General features: G+C 40.9%; 1 protein-coding gene across 1 annotated transcript in view; it reads right to left on the bottom strand.

Annotated features, from left to right (window-relative positions):
* The window catches only part of LOC126427143 (ankyrin repeat domain-containing protein 17-like), a 93,061-nt gene extending 70,513 nt beyond the window's left edge, over nt 1-22,548 (bottom strand). Inside the window, exon 1 of the mRNA XM_050089369.1 lies at nt 22,421-22,548. The gene's annotated coding sequence lies outside the window, so the exon portion shown is untranslated. The remainder of the gene's footprint in view (nt 1-22,420) is intronic.
* Between the last annotated feature and the right edge of the window lie 2,788 nt (nt 22,549-25,336).

Genomic DNA, 25,336 nt, shown 5'->3' on the forward strand with positions numbered 1-25,336 from the left:
GTGGTACTACAGAAGAATGCTAAAGATTAGATGGGCTGATCACATAACTAATGAGGAGGTATTGAATAGAATTGGGGAGAAGAGGAGCTTGTGGCACAACTTGACTAGAAGAAGGGAGCGGTTGGTAGGACATGTTCTGAGACATCGAGGGATCACCAATTTAGTATTGGAGGGCAGCGTGGAGGGTAAAAATCTTAGAGGGAGACCAAGAGATGAATACACTAAACAGATTCAGAAGGAAGTAGGTTGCAGTAGGTAATGGGAGATGAAGAAGCTTGCACAGGATAGGGTAGCATGGAGAGCTGCATCAAACCAGTCTCAGGACTGGAGACCACAACCACAACAGTCTCCACAGGTGTGATCCCTATGTTCTCCTGGTAAAAAGCGTCCGAGTTCTGAAGTATAGAAGTCTCACTGTGATTACTTGGATATGGATGTAATAATGTAATACAACACAATGTACTACATGCATGTGAACATCACATTTTCACTGCAAGCTAGAAACAGTTGAAAAGCAGTCACAAATAACAATGTTTTAATTGAAAAGCATTTCAATTGTTGCATGCACATTATCAGCATTAATAAACTAATTGTACAACAGGCTACACAAATGAAGAAAATGGTCGGCATTATTACGAAAGTAGGAATATCCTAAAAGAGTGTCATGATTAGATATACTTAATTTGTTGAAATGTGCTGCTGACAAAGGCAGATCTACCTTCATGACAATGTTTTTCGAACTCCAGCTCACAAGGCAAGCTAGTGCATTCATGTCGCGCGCATTATCCTCCGCTGCTGACAATACACTGACCATTGTGTTGTGCGACAGATCAATTGTTTATTTTTCTCAATAACAGCTATTTTATTCGCGATCAGACATCGTCAGTTTGGCAAGCCGTAGGTGAGTAACCAGTATCTGGCATGTGCCTATCATTCCGCCTGAAGGAACGCTCGTCATTATTTTAATACTGCTCAGGTCAAGAGAAGGAATGAAATCCTTTGGTAAGCTTCCATTCCAGTCGCTCATTGTTAAAAAAACGATGGGTTACGGGGATTCCACCAAAATTCCAACAGAATTGGCAATCTGTTTTTGTGTGAGTTGTTAATCTTTTCTCATTTGGAGAAGCATCACCGTTTGTGAGTTACAGCCACATTTCACTTGGTGACTAGTTTAATTGTATTTCCTTTGTCACAGTGTAATTTGCCAAACTCATCTCACTTAGCAGCTATTGTGACAGAATTCCGAAACGGAGTGCGTCATTAAACAAGTAATTGGCAATCACACAGCTCAATAGCTTATGAAAAACCTCCTAGTGTCGGTTTGCAGTAACAAAAGAAGAAATTTCATGTTTATTTTCATACTAGAAAGCTCTTGTTTCGCTAACTGTCGATAACTATTAAAAAATTACAGTCACTGGAGTGAAATAAATAAAAAGGGAAGTATAAGTACTGATATATCGCCATAGATAAGAAAGTTCCGTGTGTTTAAGAATTGGCAAAACACTCTCCTCCTTGTGTGCTATCATTCGCCAAACTTTCGTTTCGATGTCTCTAGCGGTTTAGGAGACATGAGATGTTGCGAGTATTTCATTCTCGCGGGCGTGAGATCGGAAGTGAGCGCGCTACATGGGATCTATTTTCTCGAGACCGGAGGCAGATAGAGACCTCTTCCTAAGTCTAAACAAAAATTCAGCATGTTAGCTAAATTTCATACGCAGCAATATATGGTGTAATACGCACCAAACGAAAAATCATAGCGACCCCTATTTTTCATTGCAAACTTTTCGAAATTTGCTAGTATCTTACTAAAACCTGTACATCACAATTAAGTATGATTATTAGTAAGACTGTGGGCACTTCGCCGCGAAGCTGACATATAACGCTACAAGTAAGGCAAAAATAAATACTTTCACTGAATATTTTCTGTAAAATCATTCGGTAAGGTATCCGTTTAGTAAAACGCCTTGTCCTGTTGCGTGAACTCCGTAACTGCCTGCTGCACATCCTCGTCCGACAAGAATCGTCGACCGTTCAAGGGCTTTTTGAAGGGTCTGAAAGCGTGACAGTGGCATGGGGTGAGATCAGAACTATTTGGCGGGTGTCTGCCACTTGATCTGCCGTAACCTTAAACAGCATAATCCCCTGACGCAGTTTTCCCGACGTTTCAACCTAACTGCACGCCGTATAATTTATCCAGCGTTGCGCAGTACCGTTCCCCATTGTTGGAGACGCAAGATTCCTCGAAATCAATAAGCAATGGACCCTGCTAATGAAAGAAAAGTAGAAATTATGTTTCCCTGGATCTGGAAGCTCGAGATATCTGGAGGAATTGAATAAGAGTCTCTGACCGTTCTTTCCACCAGCCTGTCGTCTTCTAAAGTTGTGTCCCCAGCTCAGAAGACAGCTCGTCGGTCGTGGGATCTTCTTCGGAGGAGGCTGCTACGCTGTCAGTTCGAACCTATGATTGTGCTTTTTGCGGGATGACACTTGTTGATTGCTCAGCAATGAAATCTGCAGCAGTTTGGCGAAGGGTTGCCCTTCTGTCACGTTGAATGATTCTCTTCAGTCGTCGTCGGTGCCGTTCTCGCAGGATCTTTTTCCAGTGACAGTGATGTCGGAGATTTGATGTTTCACCGGATTCCTGATACTCGTGAAATGATTGTACGGGAAAATCCCTGCTTCATCGCTACCTCGGAGATACTGTGTACCATCGCTCGTGCGCCGACCATAACCAACACCGACTCAAAGGAAGGCCTCGGCGCTTGTTCGTGACGTCACGTCAGCTAGGCACGGCGAACGCCAGGTCTGTCGCAGGCATACTCATAATGGTGGTGTCTCCCTCTCTGACACAGGAAAATGTGAAACTATTGGCGGTAGCTGACCAAACACACATTGTTGTGAGAGATTTCTGCAATCAATTAATTGTGCAATTCATTACACTTCTTAACAGATAGTGTACTCCTGAACTTAAATTTCCACCTGTTTTAAAGACTGACATTCAAAAACAACTTCATGGCCCAGCAGCAACAGAGTTTGTGCTTCTTTACCTTATTTGTAAATCTGAGGAAGTTACGTTTGTACTGGGTTGCTTTTACAAGAATCTGAACATGTTGGTGCTCTTCTTTAGGTATCTTGGTTGACTATGGGGTGAGGAGCACTGAATGTTAATGAAATATCTTGCGATTGTACACGTTGTGGGAGGCGGTGGGGGACAGAAGAAGAGGCAAAAGAGAGATACTTGTTTTATCAAATAAAATTTTTTTATCTTATAAAGTTTCTCCTTTCAGTTGCAAGAGGGGAATATTTATCTTTTCTAATGTGCATGTTTAAAAAAGTTCAAGCTCGGCAGTATTTTCGATGTATTAAGCTGTTTTGGTTCCTGTTTAGAATTCCTTTCGTTAAAAACGACTGTAATCTAATGACTGGCAACAGTTGGACATTTACACATGTAAATTAGTTCACATTACCAGTGACGATGTGAAACGAAAATAAATAAATAAATAAATAAATTGTAAGGGGGTTGGGGTAAGTTTCGATAACAAAATGGATCAAGTAAATATAATTACTTGAATGTAAAATTTCCGAAGCTTGCAATGGGGCAAACCATCTTCTCATATTGATCTTCATTTGTTCCGACAGGATTCAGTAGTACAGAACTATGATCTTCATTTGTAGCTTTACGATAGTAAGAAAATCTTTCATCTAAATAAAACTGCAGAACCCAAAATAATACCAAACATTTTGTCAAAAAATAAGAGATTTATAGTGATAAGCACGCCCAGGCGTTTCTGGCTGCAGCAGACCTGGCGTTAGCCGTGCCTAGCTGACGTGACGTCACCGACAAGCGCCGAGGCCTTCCTTTGAGTCGGTGTTGCTATAACACACATTCAGACTCAATTAAATCTTGATAATCTGCCATTGTAGCAGCAGTAACTGATCTAAGAACTGCGCCGGACACTTGTTGTCTTACATAGGCGTTGCCTGTTTACATATCACTGTATTTGAATACTCATGCCTATATCACTTTTTTTGGCGCTCCAGTGTACAACTTGTACACTGGCAACTGACACTGGCAAATGCAACTGCCGAGGGGAATGAAATGGAAGCAGTGGCCGAGAAGGACGAGATACAGGGTTGTAGCCTATCGCCGATGCTATTCAATCTCGACTCTGAACAGGTGGTACAGATAACCAAAGAAATGTTTTGTTGAGTGGTACTTAAGTAAATAAATTAGTGAAATAAAAGTGAACTAGAAATTAGAATATAAATGAAAAACTTGGTTTAGTTTAGAGAGTTACATACTGGCATTCAGCGGGCAGAACAGCAGAACAGAAGAGACAATGACCGTGAAGTCAGCAAGTTCCACATAAGCGGGCGCTGTCGATTCAGCCGTCAGGGCATCGCCCGACCGGCTCACGTGTTTCTCAGTTGTCGTATGTGAGCAAAGGCCCTCGCCTACATCCCAAGAGCCAATGACCGACGTTAAGAAGACTCTTCGAGAAGCTTTTCAACGTGACAGAAGAGGCAATGACCGGCTCACGTGTTTCTCAGTCGTCACATGTGATCAAAGGCCCTCGCCTACATTCCAAGAGCCAATGACCGACGTTAAGAAGATTCTTCGAGAAGCTTTTCAACGTGACAGAAGAGGCAATGGCCGTGAAGTCGTTCACCTCCAGTGAACTGAAGTGAATAAATACGCGAGACGCGGTGGGAAGACAGATGAAGACGGGGACGAAGACGAAGACGGAGACGGGGACGGAGACGAAGACGAGAGACGAAGGAAGAAAAGAAGAGTAGCAGTAGTTTTCAGTCAGTTTCGGTGATGAAGACCGTCATGCAAGAAGAGACTGCATCATGCACAGACGCACCAAGTCCGCCGCTGTAATGGAATAGCAAGCAGCAGCCGCGGCGCCAGAAGACAGAAGTTAAAAGGTATTTGAAGTCTGATTTTTAGGTACCCGGGTGACTCGTGAGGACGGGAAGGAGACGGCCTCACCTCAGCAGTCACCTGTGAGCTGGGATGAAGACCTGACAGCCGAAGACTGGCAAGCGGGAGTCCGTGGTTCGAGTCCGGGACACTGGCCTTGCCCCGCCGCGCCGCTCCGCTGGTCGACGCACAACACACGCGGCCGCTTAGAGAAGAGAAACAGTGGGACGCCACACCCAAGGTATCATCCGATGCACGACTTCGCTCGCAATAGTTAAACTGGCCACCTCGCGCTGCGCGTCTCCGGTCAGCTGGGTGAGACGGCGACACGAGATACACACCGCTACGCGTAATCAGACGCCGCCGCCGCCGCCGCCGCCGCCGCCGCTGCCGCAGCAGAAGGCTACGCAAACGACACGGCTGCCGCTCTCCGAACCAGAACATCCCGTAAGATACAGTCGTACAAATCTTCAATAAAAGTTATCTTATGTAAAAATGATGTTTCATTCGACCTCATACCCGAGCCAAGGAAGAACCCACCCTGCCCACATGTTGTTAAGAGAGAAAAGTTAATTTGCTTAATATTTTCAGAATGCTTTAGAATGCTCATCCTGACAATTGACAGCATCAAAAGAGAAAACCCAGTTACATTGAATGACAGAAGTGTCACATTTAGTAACACAACTGTTACAGTTTAGAGAAGGAATTAAAGTTCAGGGAGAAGAAATAAAAGCTCTGAAGTTCTGTAAGGGACGTCAAATGACTCGGAAGAGCGGTTGCATGGAATGGACAGTGTCTTGAAAGGACGACTGAAACGAACATAAAAAAAAGCAAAGCAGTGGTAATGGAATGTAGGCAAAGGACATCAGATGACGCCGTGGCCATTAGCTTAGGAAACGAGACACTAAAAGTAGTAGATGAGTTTTGCTATTTGGGCAGCAAAATAACTGATAATTGCCGATGTAAGAGAATGTAAAAGAAGACTGGAAGTGGCAAGAAAAGCGTCTCTGAAGAAGACAATTTTGTTAACATCGAATACCTATTTAAATGTTAAGAAGTCTTTTCTGAAAGTATTTTGTATGGAGTGTAGTATTGTAAGGAAGTGAGGCATGGATGATGAGCTGTTCAGACAAGAAGAGAATAGAAGGTTTCCAAATGTGGTGCTACAGGAGAATGTTGAAGATTAGACTGGTAAATCATGTAACTAATGAGGAGATACTGATCAGAAGTAGGGAGAAATGAAATTTGTGTTACGATTTGCCTAAAATATAATTGATAGTACACGTTGGGAGACGTCAAGGTATCTCCAGCTTATGGTATTCATGGAAGCTCCGAATTTTACCATTCTATTTCTCTTCCCCTAACCTAGCTACCTCCTCTATATCTTTTTCATCCCATTCTATCGTCTTATGTCTCTGCTCGATGTGAATAACTCACAAGCTGCAAGAACATAACGAGAAAATTCCCAAGTAGCAATAGTACTGACATTCATAAAAGTAAAATATGTTTACTTTCATATACATGGGCATTACTATTACTGTTATTATTATTATTTTTATTGATCGTTATAATTATTTTTTGATTGTTATAATTATCCTTGTACTACTGTTATAATCTATATTTTTTTCTTTAACATTAATACTGTATAACACGTGGTATGTCCACAATGTTCTGTACAAAGTGAAATTCGCTCAATCTGAGTATGCCTGGTTAGGTGTAAGAGAGGACCTGAAGTCCCTAATCTTTCCAGGTAAAATAAATGCATAAACAAACAAATAAAGATGAGACTCAAGTATCTCGAGGAAAATCTAATTATATCAGATGTAGATCTCCAATTTAGTTCTGTAGGGATGAATGAGGGTAAAAATGAATACAGATGAGATGAACACAGGAAGCAGGTTGGAAAAGGTGTAGGCTGTGGTACCTATGCTGATATGAAGAGACTTGCACATGTTAAGTAGCATAGAGAGCTGAGCAAGACCAGTCTGAAGACCACTACCAAAACAACAACAACAACAAAACCGATGCAGCATGACGAAGCAGAGACAAAGACGAGTCGATTGAGATGCCACAACCTACGGTGAACTCAGTCCGACTTAAGCAAAGCGGTGCTAAGCCGTATCCAAAAATAGGACTACAACTGCGACTGTCCAAAACAAGACCGAGAAACAACTCCCACTTCCAGTGACAGCCACCACTCAATAGGTGATGATTATCAATTCCTCAGTATGTGATAGAAAAATACCTTTATACTATTATTAAGTTAACTGTCTTTGGGTAAACTTTTATACTGTAGGACGTGATTCAGTATTGTACACGTTGTTTGAGAAATTTTAATGACGAAAACGCTATAAACACATTACAAGATGGGCACTGGAGAGAGGCATGATATGGCAAATATGACATATATGGACCGGAAAGACTTTTTAATGGCGAAACAACATGTAATGTGAATGGCACACGGACACACTCACCTGGAAGCACTTGCGTGGGCTGTCCTTTGTTGGCCAGCCTTCCTAGATCTACGTTAATACCCCGAAAGCCACGCCAGAAGGTTCTTCTGATACCACTACCTGATCCTCCTCCCCCCCCCCCCACCCCTCCTTCCCTGTGCTGCTCGCTAATGGTGCTTGGGAAGAATGATTGTCAGTAAGACTCTGTATTACATCTAATTTCTCGAATATTTCACCGTGGTCATCTCACGAGCTGTAATATATTGTCTGACTCTTTCTGTAAATTGTAAACCTCTCTGTGAAGCTCAACGCCTCTCTTGTAACGTCTGCCACTCGGGTCTGTTGAACGTTTCTGTAGGGCTAACGTATCTGTAACGCTCTCCCGCTACCTAAACGATCCCGTGACGAAACGCCGCCGCTCTTCGTTGGACCTTCCCTATAAGTCCTAGATGGTAAGGGTCCCAAATTGATGAACAGTGCTCAACAACCGGTCGACTGAATACCTTGTGGGTCACTTCTTTCGTGGATGAGTTACGAATCCAAAATCAAAATGTTCGAATGTGTGTGAAATTTTATGGGACTTAACTGCTAAGATCATCAGTACCTGAGCTTACACACTACTTAACCGAAATTATCCTAAGGACAAACACACACACACACATGCCCGAGGGAGGACTCGAACCTCCGCCAGGACCAGCAATTACGTATCCATTAGATTCTTCGTTTGAATCTCAGTCTGGCGTCTACTTTTCCTGTTATTAATATTATGTCGTCATTCCATTTAACGTCGCTCTGGATAGTTACTCCTAGAATACACTACTGGCCATTAAAAGTGCTACACCACGAAGAAGACGTGCTACAGGCTCGAAATTTAACCGGCAGGAAGAAGATGCTGTGATATGCAAATGATTAGCTTTTCAGAGCATTCACACAAGGTTGGCGCCGGTGGCGACACCTACAACGTGCTGACGTGAGGAAAGCTTCCAACCGATTTCTCATACACAAACTGCAGTTGACCGGCGTTGCCTGGTGAAACGTTGTTGTGATGCCTCGTGTAAGGAGGAAAAATGCGTACCATCACGTTTCCAACTTTGATAAAGCCCGGATGTAGCCTATCGCGATTGCGGTTTATCGTATCAAGACATTGCTGCTCGCGTCGGTCGATATTCAATGACTGTTAGCAGAATATGGAATCGGTGGGTTCAGAAGGGTAATACGAAACGCCGTGCTGGATCCCAACGGCCTCGTATCACTAGCAGTCGAGATGACAGGCATCTTATCGGCACGGCTGTAACGGATCGTGCAGCCACGTCTCGATCCTTGAGTCAACAGATGGGGACGTTTGTGAGACAACAACCATCTGCACGAACAGTTCGACGACGTCTGCAGCAGCACGGACTATCAGCTCGGAGACCGTGGCTGCAGTTACCCTTGACGCTTTATCACAGACAGGAGCGCCTGCGATGGTGTACTCAACGACGAACCTGGGTGCACGAATGGCAAAACGTCATTTTTTCGAATGAATCCAGGTTCATCATGATGGTCGCATCCGTGTTTGGCGTCATCGCGGTGAACGATGCTACTTTCTTATACAGAACTGCATCATCTGCGAACTCTCTTAAATAACTTCCGACATTTTCTACTAGACAATTTATATACATTGCAAACAGTAACGGTTCTATCACACTTCCTTGGGATACTCCGGTAATTACCTTGGCATCTGTAGATTTCGTTCCATTAAGAGTGACATCTTGAATTCGATCCGTAAGGAACTCTTGAATATAATCGCAAATTCGGTAATCTCGTATTATTTCTACTAAACGGCCGTGCGGGACTGTGGCAAATGCCTTTCTGAAGTCAAGGAAACGCTGTCGCATTCAGAGCCGTTGTTTACAGCGCTACGGATCTCAAAATGGTTCAAATGGCTCTGAGAACTATGGGACTTAACATCTGAGGGCATCAGTCCCCTAGAACTTAGAACTAGCTAAACCTAACTAACCTAACGACATCATACACACCCATGCCTGAGGCAGGATTCGAACCTGCGACCGTAGCAGTCGCGCGGTTCCGGACTGAAGCGCCTAGAACCGCTCAGCAACCGCGGCGGGCTTTTGCAACATATTTGTTCTCGGAATCAATGTTGATTTCCACTGAAGAGATTTTCGTTATCCAGAAACATCATAATTCTTCAGCATACAACGCACTCCGTAATTCTGTAATTCTACAATACATCGACGCGGACGATATAGGCCATAAGTATGTGGATCTGTCCTACAACACTTCTCGAAGACAGGAATGACACGCGCATTTTTCGAATCGCTTAGGTACCCTATAGCAATATGTTTACTTTTGTGCATCAACATACAGCTATAATCGGCGGTGGAAATATATTTGCAGAGAAAAGCACATGATGATATATATTGTATTTTAGACCAATAGACATAACTAGTTATTGTAGTGTTTTTGAATATGTTTACTGGTCAGGAATTTTATGCCAACTGTGTGCGGCTGTTTCTTGTTGAATCGTCTGATCAGTCGGAAGTTGCTTTGCAGAAGAGGGTAAATGAATATTGAAAATATAATCGTTGTTGGATAGCTGAACATGAATTTCCTAAGGGACCGAAATTTACCATGCATTTACCAGTAGAATAAGGTGCGGAGAAAATATTTCGTCGTATGGAGCTTCCGCCCGATTTAGACGAAACAATTTGTGACTGTGAACCATCAAAATTTGCAGAAACATAAAAGAAAATTAAATACGTAAGGTCATGAAGTAGTGAGACATAGGTTATATACTAAATAATTAGTCCATATACAAGTGACATTTGACTTTGAATTTATGGCTATCAATAAATAACGAACTTACATCCATCGGCATTTCCAAATACACTCGCACAATATAGCTTCTCACATAAATCTACTGATATGCGGTATTGCACTTTCACATTACACTAAAACAATATTTTTTAAACAATAATAATATCGTGGCAAGACATACGTGTCCGACAATAATTACAAAAGACAGAAGAGTGTGTAACTGTTCATCGAGAATATCTCGTACATCAAAAGAATTTGTAAAAATGTTCTTCTTTGGTCCACCTTTCGCGCAGAGGCTTTCAAAGTCAATAGGTCACTGCATCTCTGACGCCGCTTCCACAATAAACACGTCACGTCACAGGACGTTCGTTTTTTTACATTCTCGCAACCTTATTTGTTAACTGTAGCTGTTGCCGAGTGACTGCTCGGTTAGTGAATGATTTAAAATGGTAAGGCAATCACATAATGTTATTTGCCTTTCACGGGAATCTTGGAAATCAAGGAGATTGCCAAGATTCACATGTCGCCGTTAACATTATGGGATTGAGTACTTAACGACTGTACATAGATTAAACATAGTATTTCTATCATTTGACTATTAGGATTACACAAATATGGTGATCTCTCATTCTGAGACAAAAGACAGTTCTTAAGGTAAAGATACACTGAAAAAATTTAAAAACTAAAGACAGTAAATCTACATAGTTTACAATGGAGATTATACATTATGCTCATTATATTCCGTTTTACAGAGTCCATAAGGACCATCTTTGTGACCTCAAGTTGTTGTCCAGAGCCCACAGGCTCTTTGCTCCTGAAAAAAACACATGGACATTCATCTTTTTGCTGTTGTTGTTGTGGCCTTCAGTCCTGAGACTGGTTTGATGCAGCTCTCCATGCTACTCTATCCTGTGCAAGCTTCTTCATCTCCCACTACCTACTGCAACCTACATCCTTCTGAATCTGCTTAGTGTATTCATCTCTTGGTCTCCCTCTACGATTTTTACCCTCCACGCTGCCCTCCAATACTAAATTGGTGATCCCTTTATGCCTCAACACATGTCCTACCAACCGATCCCTTCTTCTAGTCAAGTTGTGCCACAAACTTCTCTTCCCTCCAGTCCTATTCAATACCTCCTCATTAGTTATGTGATCAACCCATCTAATTTCAGCATTCTTTGATAGCACGACATTTCGAAAGCTTCTATTCTCTTCTTGTCCAAACTATTTATCGTCCATCTTTCACTTCCATACAAGGCTACACTCCATACAAATACTTTCAGAAATGACTTCCTGACACATAAATCTATACTCGATGTTAACAAATTTCTCTTCTTCAGAAACGCTTTCCTTGCCATTGCCAGTCTACATTTTATATCCTCTCTACGTCGACCATCATCAGTTATTTTGCTCCCCAAATAGCAAAACTCCTTTACTACTTTAAGAGTCTCATTTCCTAATCTAATTCCCTCATCATCACCCGACTTTTTTCGACTACATTCCATTATCCTTGTTTTGCTTTTGTTGATGTTCATCTTATATCCTCCTTTCAAGACACTATCCATTCCGCTGAGCTGCTCTTCCAAGTCCTTTGCTGTCTCTGATAGAATTACAATGTCATCGGCGAACCTCAAAGTTTTTATTCCTTCTCTATGGATTTTAATACCTACTCCGAATTTGTCTTTTGTTTCCTTCACTGCTTGCTCAATATACAGATTGAATAACATCGGGGAAAGGCTACAACCCTGTCCCACTCCCTTCCCAACCACTGCTTCCGTTTCATGTCCCTCGACTCTTATAACTGCCATCTGGTTTCTGTAGAAATTGTAAATAGCCTTTCGCTCCCTGTATTTTACCGCTGCCACCTTCAGAATTTGAAAAAGAGTATTCCAGTCAACATTGTCAAAAGCTTTCTCTAAGTCTACAAATGCTAGAAACGTAGGTTTGTCTTTCCTTAATCTAGCTTCTAAGATAAGCCGTAGGATCAGTATTGCCTCACGTGTTCCAACATTTCTACGGAATCCAAACTGATCTTCCCCGAGGTCGGCTTCTACTAGTTTTTACATTCGTCTGTAAAGAATTCGCGTTAGTATCTTACAGCTGTGGCTTATTAAACTGATTGTTCGGTAATTTTCACATCTGTCAACACATGCTTTCTTTGGGATTGGAATTATTATATTCTTCTTGAAGTCTAAGGGGAATTTCGCCTGTCTCATACATCTTGCTCACCAGATGGTAGAGTTTTGTCTTTTTATACACATATAATTCTCACACATGGAATTTCTTACACGTGTCCATCTTCCATTGCTGACTAGCTGTCATGTTTTTTACATTTTCATTATTTGTGTATTTGACAAGTAAGTTAAAATTGATCTTCTCCAGATGAAGCTTATCCTTTGTGAAGTTGGATTGCTACTTTGCGTTCTCCGAGAAGAAAACTTTCCATAAGCTCTGGTGGATGAGTCTCGCTCGTACGTTAGGTACACACGTTACAAAGCTTAAATCTAATTTTAGGACTTGGGATTCATAGGAATCTGACTTTGTCATTACTCGCGTGAGGTTTGGCTGTTCGCATTTCATTCACGGGATTACATTTTTTATGTTGTGACCCATGTAAGAGTCTTTTATTTTGGGAGCGTCTTTCATGGAAAGTCCGTTTCGTTCAACTACAGCGGGAGTGCTGTGCTGGTACATCACTTAAAATTTAACGCGTTTGTTGCGTGGATGGCCGTTGGCAAAGGCTGATTGTGAGTGCTGAATCGCAACTCCAGGCGCTCCCTAGCCGCCACGCGGTGTTTCAGGCTTCCCGCGCACGGTTCAGTGAACACGTTGCGTCGATGGTGTTGTGGGGTTTTGTGGTTTCCTGAGCTGGTTGCGGAGGAACGACGATTACCAGGGACAGAGTTGTTGTTGTTGTGGTCTTCAGTCCTGAGACTGGTTTGATGCAGCTCTCCATGCTACTCTATCCTGTGCAAGCTTTTTCATCTCCCAGTACCTACTGCAACCTACATCCTTCTGAATCTGCTTAGTGTATTCATCTCTTGGTCTCCCTCTACGATTTTTACCCTCCACGCTGCCCTCCAATACTAAATTGGTGATCCCTTGATGCCTCAGAACATGTCCTACCAACCGATCCCTTCTTCTGGTCAAGTTGTGCCACAAACTTCTCTTCTCCCCAATCCTATTCAATACTTCCTCATTAGTTATGTGATCTACCCATCTAATCTTCAGCATTCTTCTGTAGCACCACATTTCGAAAGCTTCTATTCTCTTCTTGTCCAAACTATTTATCGTCCATGTTTCACTTCCATACATGGCTACACTCCAAACGAATACTTTCAGAAATGACTTCCTGACACTTAAATCTATACTGGATGTTAACAAATTTCTCTTATTCAGAAACGCTTTCCTTGCCAGGGACAGAGACTCATCTGAAACCATCCCTGCCTCCACATTTTCCAGCCGATTTTGAAGATTTTAAGGTAGGCTAGCGCTCGCACTTCGCAAAGCAGCTAACACTCACACATGGTTTCCAATGCACTGCACTTAATCACATCACCGACTTAGGTTACACAACCGGAGTGTCATTGTTCGTCGGCGTATCTACAAGTTTAAGACTTACTATTTTCATCGTCAATGAAATTATCACCTATTTATAACAACGACGTATTGCTTCATGTCTGTGGCAGACTTCCACAGCATTTTAAGCCTTCACTTATACACTACTATGTACACAAAAATATTTTTTACAGTTTATAATCAAATAGTTTGTCTCACTTTGAAGCTTGCTAACTGAGAGCTTCGATTATCATGTCCATTTCAATTTCTGTTGCTTTGTTGGTAGCCACATTAACATTTCGCTTTACGTTACTCATCATCTTTCTCTAAGACTACTTAAGCTTTCGATTCCCAGTCACAATACATTGGTTCTCCGATTTGTTAGCAATTATTTTTTTGGTTTCATCTGAATCGTTCTTTCTATTCAGTAGATTCATTTAAGCTACCACTATCATTTCGACAAAAAATTTCCTTTTTAGTAGATGCGAGGATCAATCAGTCACACTTGATGGCCCTCTCACATCAGAACAGAACACCATTCAAGAAAATATTCAAATTCCTTATCTCGATCGCAGTTCCCAAATCCAAATGGCTCTAAGCACTATGGGACTTAACATCTGCGGTCATCAGTCACCTACACTTAGACCTAGTTAAACCTAACCAAACTAAGGACATCACACACAGCCATGCCGGAGGCAGGATTCGAACCTGCTACCGTAGCAGCAGCGCGGTTCCCGACTGAACGGCCTAGAACCGCTCGGTCACAGCGGCCGGCTCGCAGTTCGCCTCTGGGATTGACTTTAAAAGAAAAAGTAAAGACATTTCAAAACTAGCTTTTTCCGGTTTCGTACACGCGTTTCCTTATGAAAATCGTGTGCCAAACCAACCTTCCACGTCAAACTCATTTCTCAATCTGTGACGTCAAGTCTACGGGACGGGTCTAGGCGGGTTAGGATATTTACACATATTCATAAGAAAGACATAGATATAATAGTACATAGAACAAGAAATATAGCAAAGAAATCCTTGTCCCTTATCACTTAGAAATTAATTATTCTTTCCGTTGTACGCGCTGTAATTAAGAACTACCTGTTTTGTTTTACTGGCGGTTTCATTATCATTTTATTCTCGCTTTGACGCCTGCTTGCGTTGCTCTGCATTGACCTCTATATATGACCCTAAGTCATCATTGCTTTCTCCCTGTCGCTTACGCTCTTATGCTTGGTATTTTATTTTCACTTATGGCTTTAAATGTATCTGACTTTAGTATTGCAATTACAATTACAATTAATGCTACTCTGTATCTATCTGAAGGATAGCGCTATCGTCATGTTCCTACTTACAAATAACTCACATGCTTCGTAAGCATGACGTTATTTTAATGCAGAGATGAACTTGTTCCAGGTTTCTGTGTACATTAGAACTCAATCTAGACTCCGCTGACTTAGAAACTACTTACTTATTTTCCTTTTTAGTGGCATCATGAACCATTAATTGTCAAGCGACCCTTGTCCTTGACGAAAATAAATTTTCTTTTTCGATCATTGCTCCTTGAACTTAAGAAAATTCCTACATATTACGTTTTATTTTCATTTCTTTACCATTTCATATCGCAGAAGCCGGCTTGTTAGGTACATCCTTCGCTTTATATTTCATTTTTATCTCATAAATATTATATGCTTAAAACTGAATGTTAAAACTAAGGTTCTGGGAGTCAATCAGTTTCTTCATCAAACAAGAACATTTCATCAGCTTTTCTGTACATGAATTATGGCTCAAGATAACATGTTTTAAATTCTCTCCAGTATAGCAAGACGGGCTCACTGTCGTGTACTTTATCCTAAGCATTTGTAACGAAGTCAGATCAGTTTTCACTTAGTAGCAGCTAACCTTCTCTTGCCATTATAAAGTTTTCTCTTGACTTATTTTGTAGCATGATACTTTTTAAGATCAGAGTGATGGTATAATCCTTTTATTTTTCCATTTGCGGGATCAGAAATCAGATAAGAACCTGTGTGAGGCATACGAAGGATCTCGTAAGGTGCGTTTTTAGCAAGACCTTTTCGCCTACTTTATAAGTTAACACCTTATTAATATGTTTGTCATACGCCTTCTTGCGTAAATTGGCTTGGGTGGTCAATGTTGTTAGAGCTTGTCTTATTCTGTCGTCTAAACTAGCGCTTGTGTTGTTACACTTTGGAATTCAGTTGACCCATTCATTTTTCTCTTGGTCTGAAGACATCAGCTCACTCGGAGTGAAACCAGTAAACAGGTGATTATTTACAATTTCCTCGAAAGCTGACACAAAGTCAACCCAGCGAATCTGCTGATTTGGTACATACGTTCGAATGAAACGATTAAACTCCTTGAAGACTCCATCAGTCAGGTTCGACTGGAGCCTAAATTTTGAGATAAGGATTTGCCTAATTTGATGACGAGCAAGGAAGAGTCTGAGAGAATCGATTTAGGTCTTCCGAATTTAGGAAAGTAGTCGCGTTCTAAACGATTGATGATTGGTTGAATGTTTGCAGATCTCATAGCGTACAATCTCAAATGTTCGGTAAATAGATCGATGACAGCTACAAGATACCATAGTCCTCCACGACCCCGTGGAAGTGGTCCTGCCAATTCTATGCCTAGGATTTGTCTAGGTTTCTCTGTAATGATAGGATTGACAGGCAGTATATTCGAAAGATTAAAAGTTTTTGCCTTCTGACAAATGACAGTGTTTCAACAGCTTGTGAATTCTGCTATGAAGGTTAGGGATGTAGCAGCACTTTACTGTTTTACGCTTACACTTGTCTGGACCAAAGTGTCCCCATGAAATATGTGTATACCAGAGTAAGTGTTCTACATATTCCTCCGGAGTGCATACTAGCCAATTTTCTGATGACAATGATGTTTGGTGGAAAAGAACTTGATTATGTCATTTGTAATATTTGCACATGCGGTGGGTGGGATTAGTTTCGAGGGTCTGTTTCTCACCTCTCCATTTTGGATCAGTTTCCTGCATTTAGACAATCTGGTTACAAAGATCGAGAAAATATTTGCGATGTATTGGATCCTTCATCAAAAGAATTCTGTAATTTGACATTTGTTCCAAAAGTTCAGAACTGTCAGAAGAGCCATCAGGCGTGCAAGATACAGCATCTGCAATAATGTTATCTTTGCCCTTTATATAGATTATTTCGAAGTCATATTCCTGCAAGAAAAGACACCACATCGTTAACTGAGGATGTAGGAGTTTACACGTCAGATCAGAATAAACTTTGATTTTCTTGCCATTGATGTAGTAATTGAATCTCTTGAAAGCCCAAACTACTGCAAGAGTTTCCAATTCGGTAATAGAGTAGGATCGTTCAGTTTCTGTAAGAACCCTACTAGCAAAACTAATTACTCTGATTTCTGCTTTTCCATTGGCTTCATGGATCTGGAAGAGACACCGGCCTAATCCCTGAAAACTTGCGTCAGATGACACACAAAATTCCTTTTCCATAACTGGATGATGAAGAATATTGCTATTTAACAAAGCTTCTTTGATATCGAGGAATGCCCTTTGACAGTCGTCAGTCCAATTCCACTGAGTGTTTTGCTTTAACAGTTTCAATAAATGAGGGTTGTTCATTACGTGCTTTGGTAAGAATCTTCTGAAGAACGAAGTGAGTCCAAGATAACCTTTAAGTTGGCGTCTTGAAGATGGAATAGGAAAATTTTTAATTGCGCTCAGCTTTGCAGGATCAGGACGTTTTCCGTCAGATGAAATGAGTGTCCTAAAAATTTGATTTCAGCTCGGCCAAAGTGTGACTTTTGCAAGTTGGTAGTGACTCGGTATTCCAGGAATCGCTGAAACACTTTCTGTATTAGTTCAACGTGGCCTTCCCAGGTTTTAGTAGCAATTAAAAGATCATCAACGTAGAGAATGACTTCATCAAGAAGATTTGGACCGAGAACATTATCTAGGGCAGAGATGAACAATCCAGAACTAACATTCAATCCAAAAGACATGACCCAAAATTGATAAGATCGGCCAGCGAAGATAAATGTCGTATACTTTCGTTAGTTAGGACTTAGTCTCAGTGCTGTTCTAGGCGCTACAGTCTGGAACCGAGCGACCGCTATGGTCGCAGGTTCGAATCCTGCCTCGTGCATGGATGTGTGTGATGTCCTTAGGTTAGTTATGTTTAATTAGTTCTAAGTTCTAGGCGACTGATGACCTCAGAAGTTAAGTCGCATAGTGCTCAGAGCCATTTGAACCAACTTAGTCTCACTAGCCAATATGACATCTTCAAATGAAAGCTACTCAAATACTTAATTCCATAAAATCTCTGCAGGTGTTCTTCAATCGCTTCAGGTCTGGTACAATAATTTTATTTATGTTTCGTGCCTGCCGGCCGGGGTGACCGAGCGTTTCTAGGCACTACAGTCTGGAACCGTGCGACCGCTACGATCGCAGGTTCGAATCCTGCCTCGGGCGTGGAAGTGTGTGATGTCCTTAGGTTAGTTAGGTTTAAATAGTTCTAAGTTCTAGGCGACTGATGACCAGTCCCATAGTGCTCAGAGCCATTTTTATGTTTCGTGCGTCAAGTACGAGTCGTACTGTGTTATCCTGTTTCAAAATCGTCAACAAGGGGCTACTATATGGTGAATTAGAATACTCTATGACTTTCCAGCTCAGCGTCTTCTTAATTTCACTGCGAACTGCTTCCCTTCTTGCATACGGTATGGGGTACGTCGTCCTACAGAAAGTTTGGTGCGGCACCACTTCCATAGTATATTCATACTCCTTTATAATACCAGGTCGTTTGGAAAACTCTTCAATATATTGTGGCAACAAATTGAATAATTCCTATCGCTGAGTTTCGGATAACTCTGTTGATTCTGAGATCTTATTGGTTGTTTCCTGCGGAGAGGATAAGTCACTGACTGTTATTGTATCATTAAATGTATCACAGTTACCACAGAACAAGTTGAGATGATTACGACAAGGAGGTCTTCTGCCTACCCTTTGTAATCTAATGCTATGACAGGTGCCAACGTTTTTTAGTCTTTCTTTCACTAACTCCAGTGCTACTTCTGTCTGCTGTACTGACAGTGAGCAAATGCCAGTAGAACGGTCTATTCGGGCCCTATATCGTCTTAGAAAATCCATTCCCAAGAGATATGGCACTGCCAAATTCTTGACAACGAGGAAAATGCATTTGATGGGTACTGATTGAATCTCCAGTGGTACCCAAGCTTGTATACTGACCTTTTGTGTCTGGGAGCCGATGGCCCCTGTTATTGAACATCCTTGGGCCGGTAATGTTGGAATTTTAAATAATGTACTAATTTGCTTATAGAAACATAATGACATAGCATTAATCTTTGCACCTGTATCTATGATTACAGTCGTCAAAATTCTTGCTATAGTAAGTTTTGTCATGTATCGGTTCGTCACCGTCAGTCGTCCCTTTACCTTGTAATAATTCTCCTCTCATGTCATTTCCGTCCTTGTATCTCAGTACAAGTACGTCATGGTTAGTCTCTTTGTCGAAGTGGTCGCCCCCATTCTGTCTCACAGCATCACATAGGGAGCTTTCAGATGCTGAAATTAGTTTTCCTGCTTTCGGGGTTTTGATTGGCCTTCATTATTAGGAAGTTCGACCAATGTGACATTATGAGAACACTCAGGAACAAAATTACTACTATGTACAAACCTCGTGTCATAGTGTTGTTGCGTTTGTTCTGGTGTCCAATACGTGTTGCAGTCTTCCGCGTTCGCGAAAATATAGGGGGATTGTACTGCCTTCGCGGGGTCTGATGCTTTTTATTACCATAATGATTACCGGAACTGTTACGGTGGAATCCATCTTCACACCGTGGCTTGCCGTTAAACTGTGTGTTTCTATACATTCCCTGCGCTTGATTTTTACTGGACGCGGAGTTGTGTTGGTATGAGTGGACGTTATGAGCTGTTTGTTGCTGTCCGTAATCTGAATGTTGGCTGTACGATTACGGTGCATTCCACTGCGGTCCGCTCTGCTGTTGCCAACCCTTTCGACTGAAACCATTTCCAAACTTCTGCTTGTACGGTTGAGTGCCGTACTGGTTAGCAGTCCTGTTATGCACGGGACTGAATCGGTTGTGTTGATTATGTCTATCCATTTTGTACGGATACTCATTGCCTTTATTTCCGTTTTGCCAATCGTTACTATTTTTGTAACCATTCCCTGGGTTTTCATAGCCTTTACTCTCGTTATGTTGTGGCCAAGAGTTGTGTGGAGTGTTCCGCAGTTTGTTATCTCCCATGTCCTCGTACATCAGGTCTGGGGAATCTAATATCGACAGAAAGGTATATCTGGATCATCATCTGGTATGGTTATCAGCTTCTCACGAATTGATATGGGTAATGTAGACTTGAGGATCATAATTACATCTTTTCTATTAATAGTGATATCCAAATACCGGATTTTTCCAAGATATTTTTCGAAGTACTTTCTCAGGCTACTATTCGTGGGGTCAAATTGGTCCGCGTTATAAACTTATTTAGGAAGGCGCTTCAGAAACACCTTAGCTCCAAATTTGCTGAGGAAACTGTGCTCAAACTCCTCATATGTTCGACACTTCACTTATCAACCATTTCGGTTCCCCACATTGGCGATTCAGCCATCTATATATCCGGCAACAATTTTGGATACGGTGTCTATCGGTCCACGAATTTGGAAAAATGCCAGAGATTTCACGAAGAAAAAGAATTGGGTGTATATTTCGTTCTTTCCGGGTTAAAGGTTTGAAAAACACGATGGTTTATCATGCTTTCTTACTTCATCATTTGTACTACTGAGTCAGATTCCTGGTTTCGGTGACTAACTGAAATATGTGGTGCTGAAGTGTGTTCATTAGATACAACAGGTATTCGGAATTGCCGAAATAATTCATCTTCTTCCTCTGAGGCTAAAGAGGTAGGATAGTTCGGTCTCTGTTTTAGGGAACTACTACTCACTTGTGCCTTCAAGTTATTTAGTTGTTCCGTTACCTCTTGCTTTCAATTTGGTATTTCTTGCTGAAGGGTACGCCTAATACTACTGAGTTCAGACATTACAGTATCTCCGGAGCTTCCAGGAGCTGCCAAGATACTAAGAGTGGTTACTTTCACAGTCTCTACTAGGTCTTTGTTAATTTTATTTTCGACAAATTTGTCCTTTCCACAAATCCAGTTTTCATACTTTTCTCTAAATTTTCTCTCATGCGTATCTAGCCTCTCTTTAACTTTTGTTTCAGTTTCCAGAGTCATATTTGACATTCCCTCGCTTAGTTTTTCTACTTGCATAGTTACTCTGTTTACTCTATCATTAACCGTGGTTACAGAGGAGTCAAGATTCATGGTTATGTCTCGGATGTCAGCTGTCTCCCTTTGCATGGTAGCTAAAGTGTCACTCAGTTCGGAAATTATTCCACTTCGCATTTGAGGAACTGCATCCTTAACTTGATTTGCTACTTCGTTGGCTACGTCTTCTCTAACAGTTTTTATTTCTTCGCTTACTGTGGAAAGTTTATCTTCAAGCGAGCCTAACATTGGTCTATTTTCCTCCATCAAATCTCCTTTCATTTGACGATTTTCGTCTTTCAAATCCTTTTGAATGGAGTTCACCATTTGGCGATTTTCTTCTTTTAAATCATTTTTAATGGAATTCACCATTTGGTGATTTTCTTCTTTTAAATCATTTTTGATGAAATTCACTATTTGAAGATTTTCTTCCTGCATCATTTGACTTATTTGATTCAGTAGATGTCTGAATACATCGTCGGTCACTACCCTTGGATTACTTTCACCTGCCTCACTTGTAACCGGTATATGGCTACGAGAACTAGAGACAGAAACTGTGCTGACATTGTCTAGTTCAGTAACATTATGGTGTGAGGCAACAGCCGGCCGGAGTGGCCGAGCGGTTAAAGGCGCTGCAGTCTGGAACCGCAAGACCGCTACGGTCGCAGGTTCGAATCCTGCCTCGGGCATGGATGTTTGTGATGTCCTTAGGTTAGTTAGGTTTAACTAGTTCTAAGTTCTAGGGGCCTAATGACCTCAGCAGTTGAGTCCCATAGTGCTCAGAGCCATTTTTTTGTGAGGCAACAAAGTCCATAATATTTCCTACTTCATTTTGTACAGTTGCTTCGATTGGTGTCTCAGCCCTATTAATTATCCTGCGGGACCGTAAGAAACGCAACACTTCACTCGTTTCATTCTGTCATTTGAATCTAGAGATGACATTTTATCGTCTGCCATAGCTCACTTATTTACAAACAGTAAGTCAATGAGGTTCGTTTGAGCTACAGCCGTCTGCTGTCGACAGAGATGTAATTTATCGGTTGCGAGTCGGTTGTCACTGCTACGTCACAAGATCGAAATGTCGGGAGTTGCACGTCACGAGAACAAGTGACTACTCTGGACCGTAAAGAAAGAATGGCTGCACACCGGTCAAAATAAGTGAAAACTAATACTAGTTAGCTCCGTGAACAGGCAGCGGACATTAAAAACAACTGATATACAATACACAGCAGTAGAATTTAAGCAATCGTTAAAGAAATGGCCAATCTACTAAATGCAAACTAGTGGATTTGAAGCACATTTTCTACTGCAACTACTAAAGATCGTCATAAATTAATTAATGACAAAATATTAACTTACGTTACTGATGACTGCCTTCGGCGATGGAGCAAGATTTTCGCACAAATTCTGTTCCAAAAACTCTCTTTTCCCTAAATTTCTCTGATTGCCTCATCTCGGTTGTTGCTCGATGGAAATTTTATTGGATGGTGTTTGATGCATGTAACAAATCAAAAGCACAAGATTAGCTACAAATCTTTAAGAAAACTTCCACAATGCTTATCTTACTAAAATTTTTTTATTCCTTCGAACGGTACACGAGTTTTTTTAATTCGTGTCCCTGTTCAGAGGCGCCAATTACAGTAATATGTTTACTTTTTGTGCGTTAACATACAGCTATAATCAGCGGTGAAAATATAATTGCAGAGAAAGGTACATAATGATATAGATTTATTTTACGCCAATAGACATAACTAGTTATTGTAGTGGTTTTGAATACCTTTACTGGTCAGGGGTAAATGACTATTGAAAATATAATTTTTTTTGTTGGATAGCTCAACATGAATTTCCTAAGGGACCAAAGTTTATCATGCATTTACCAGTAGAATAAGGTGCGGAGAAAATATTTCGCCGTATGCAATTTCCGTCCGATTTCGAGGAAACAATTTGTGACTGTGAACCATCAAAATTTGCAGAAACATAAAAAAAAAGTTAAATACGTATGGTCATGAAGTAGGGAGATATAGCTACTATACTAAATAATTAGTCCATACACAAGTTCCATTTAACTTTGAATTTATGACCATCAATAAATAACTTACATCCTTCGACATTTCCAAATACAAGTCGCACAATATAGCTTCTCACATAAATCTACTGCTGTGCAGTATGGCACTTTCACATTACACTAAAATAATATTTTTGGGTCTAGTTTAGCAGGGGATACAACCCGTCGGCTTTGACCAATGACGTCAGAATTGGCCAGAGAGCATGTATTACAAAGATGAAAGAGCTGAGAAGAATGTTCAGAAACAATGGAACGCAAGAGAGAAAAACTGTACTTCACATATATAAGGGCCAGTAGTATTTTCACGTTAACGATATCGCGTGTTTGTATCTTAGTATTTCTCCGAAAAACACAATGGAAGGAAATGAATGAAATATATTACTAGCAAAGAATACATCACGTTACATGTGTGTCAGTTGTATCTCGAAACTCTTTCGAACTGTATTGCCTAAGTGCAGTACGGGATACAAGTTCAGCGTACGTCGATTTCTTCGTTTTCACTAGCATTTCTGTCCCGTTCTTCACTTGAACGATGTATCAAACCCTAAGTGGAAAACGGGGTACAAATTGTAGATGTGTTGTTCATTTCGTCTCCGCTATTATTAACAGTTTTTTGTTACGTACGTACCAGTACTACTGATGACAGAAGGACCTACGTATGTAATATATGTATACCAGACTTCCGTTGACGTCTATATATGTACACTGGAAACGAAAAGGTGGAAATAGATGTACGTTACATTTGCAGCCTGTACCTCAATTGAACTACACGGGGACAAGAAGACGACACATGTACAATTTGTATCCTGTACTTCACTATGGGGTACAGTTTTCTTGTTGCCTTGGACGCTAATAGTATCCCATTCGTTACATTTGTTGTCTTGCTTGCCAATTGACAAATATAGTGTCAGTGTAAAGGCGAAGTGAAGGATGGGATATAAATTTTAGTTGTGTCGGGGGTTTCGCCTGTAATATAGCAAGTACACATTCGAAAATGTGTCACTGATACTAGTGAGAAATTTCTATTACGCACTTCACAACACGAAAATACACATATTGGTGGAATAAAACAGTGAAATGTGTCAAAATAGTGAAATATAGTGAAAGAAGCAAATGGAAAAGTGAACTTACCACACGGAAATATCGAGGAATAACCGAAGCTCGCGTAGACAGACAGTAACGAAAATTACATACCCACAAACAGACAAATCCATTCCTATAATGAAAATAAGACACTAAATATTGTTCTCCAATAACAAACTAATACTCCAAATTACCTCAGCATCATTACGAATAATTATTTTAATGTACAATGATAGCGCTTATCCGGAGCACAGAACTGTTTTATTATCTATGCCTCGAAGTGAAGACATTACTATGACTAATGTATGACGTCAGAGCCGACGGGTTGTATCCCCTGCTTCACTAGACCCATATTTTTTTAAACAATAATAATACAGTGGCAAGACGTGCGTGTCCGACAGAAATTACAAAACACAGGAGAGCGAGTAACTGTTCATCGAAAATATCTCGTGCATAAAAAGAATGTATAAAAATGTTCTTCTTTTGTCCGCCTTTCGCGCAGCGGCTTTCAAAGTCAATAGCTCACTGCATCTCTGACGCCGCTTCCACAATAAACACGTCACGTCACAGGACGTTCGTTTTTTTACATTCTCGCAACGTTATTTGTTAACGGTAGTTGTTGCGAGCGACTGCTCGGTTAGTGAATGATTTAAAATGGTAGTGCAATCACATAATGTTACAAAACCAGTTGTAATTAGATAGAACAATTTATAAAGAATACGTCAAAAATAGACAGTATAGATTGGCGACGAAGTTACGGAGAAAATTCAAACGTATTTTGTAATATGTAGAAGAAAATGATTGGATGGCTTGCTAATAAATACACAAACATCAACGATGTGGCACACTTTTGGTAAGACTGATAGGGTTTTCAGTACTAAGCATTTGAGTGTTTAAAAAGGAGAGTTAACAACCTGGCTATGTAATGACTTATGAACTATAGCAGCGATACATGACTTTTTAAAGTGGAAACCATTAAAAAGCTAAATCTTTTTCATGGGGCAACGCAGTGGTGAAGATTGGGAAGTACCGGGAGACACCAGAAGCCAAACAGATGTATATGAGAACAGACTGCATTAAAACTGTACGGAGTATGCAATGGAGGTAGAACGAACGTGTAACTAAGT

This window comes from Schistocerca serialis, chromosome 11 (genome assembly GCF_023864345.2).
Source record: "Schistocerca serialis cubense isolate TAMUIC-IGC-003099 chromosome 11, iqSchSeri2.2, whole genome shotgun sequence".
Lineage (NCBI taxonomy): Eukaryota > Metazoa > Arthropoda > Insecta > Orthoptera > Acrididae > Schistocerca > Schistocerca serialis.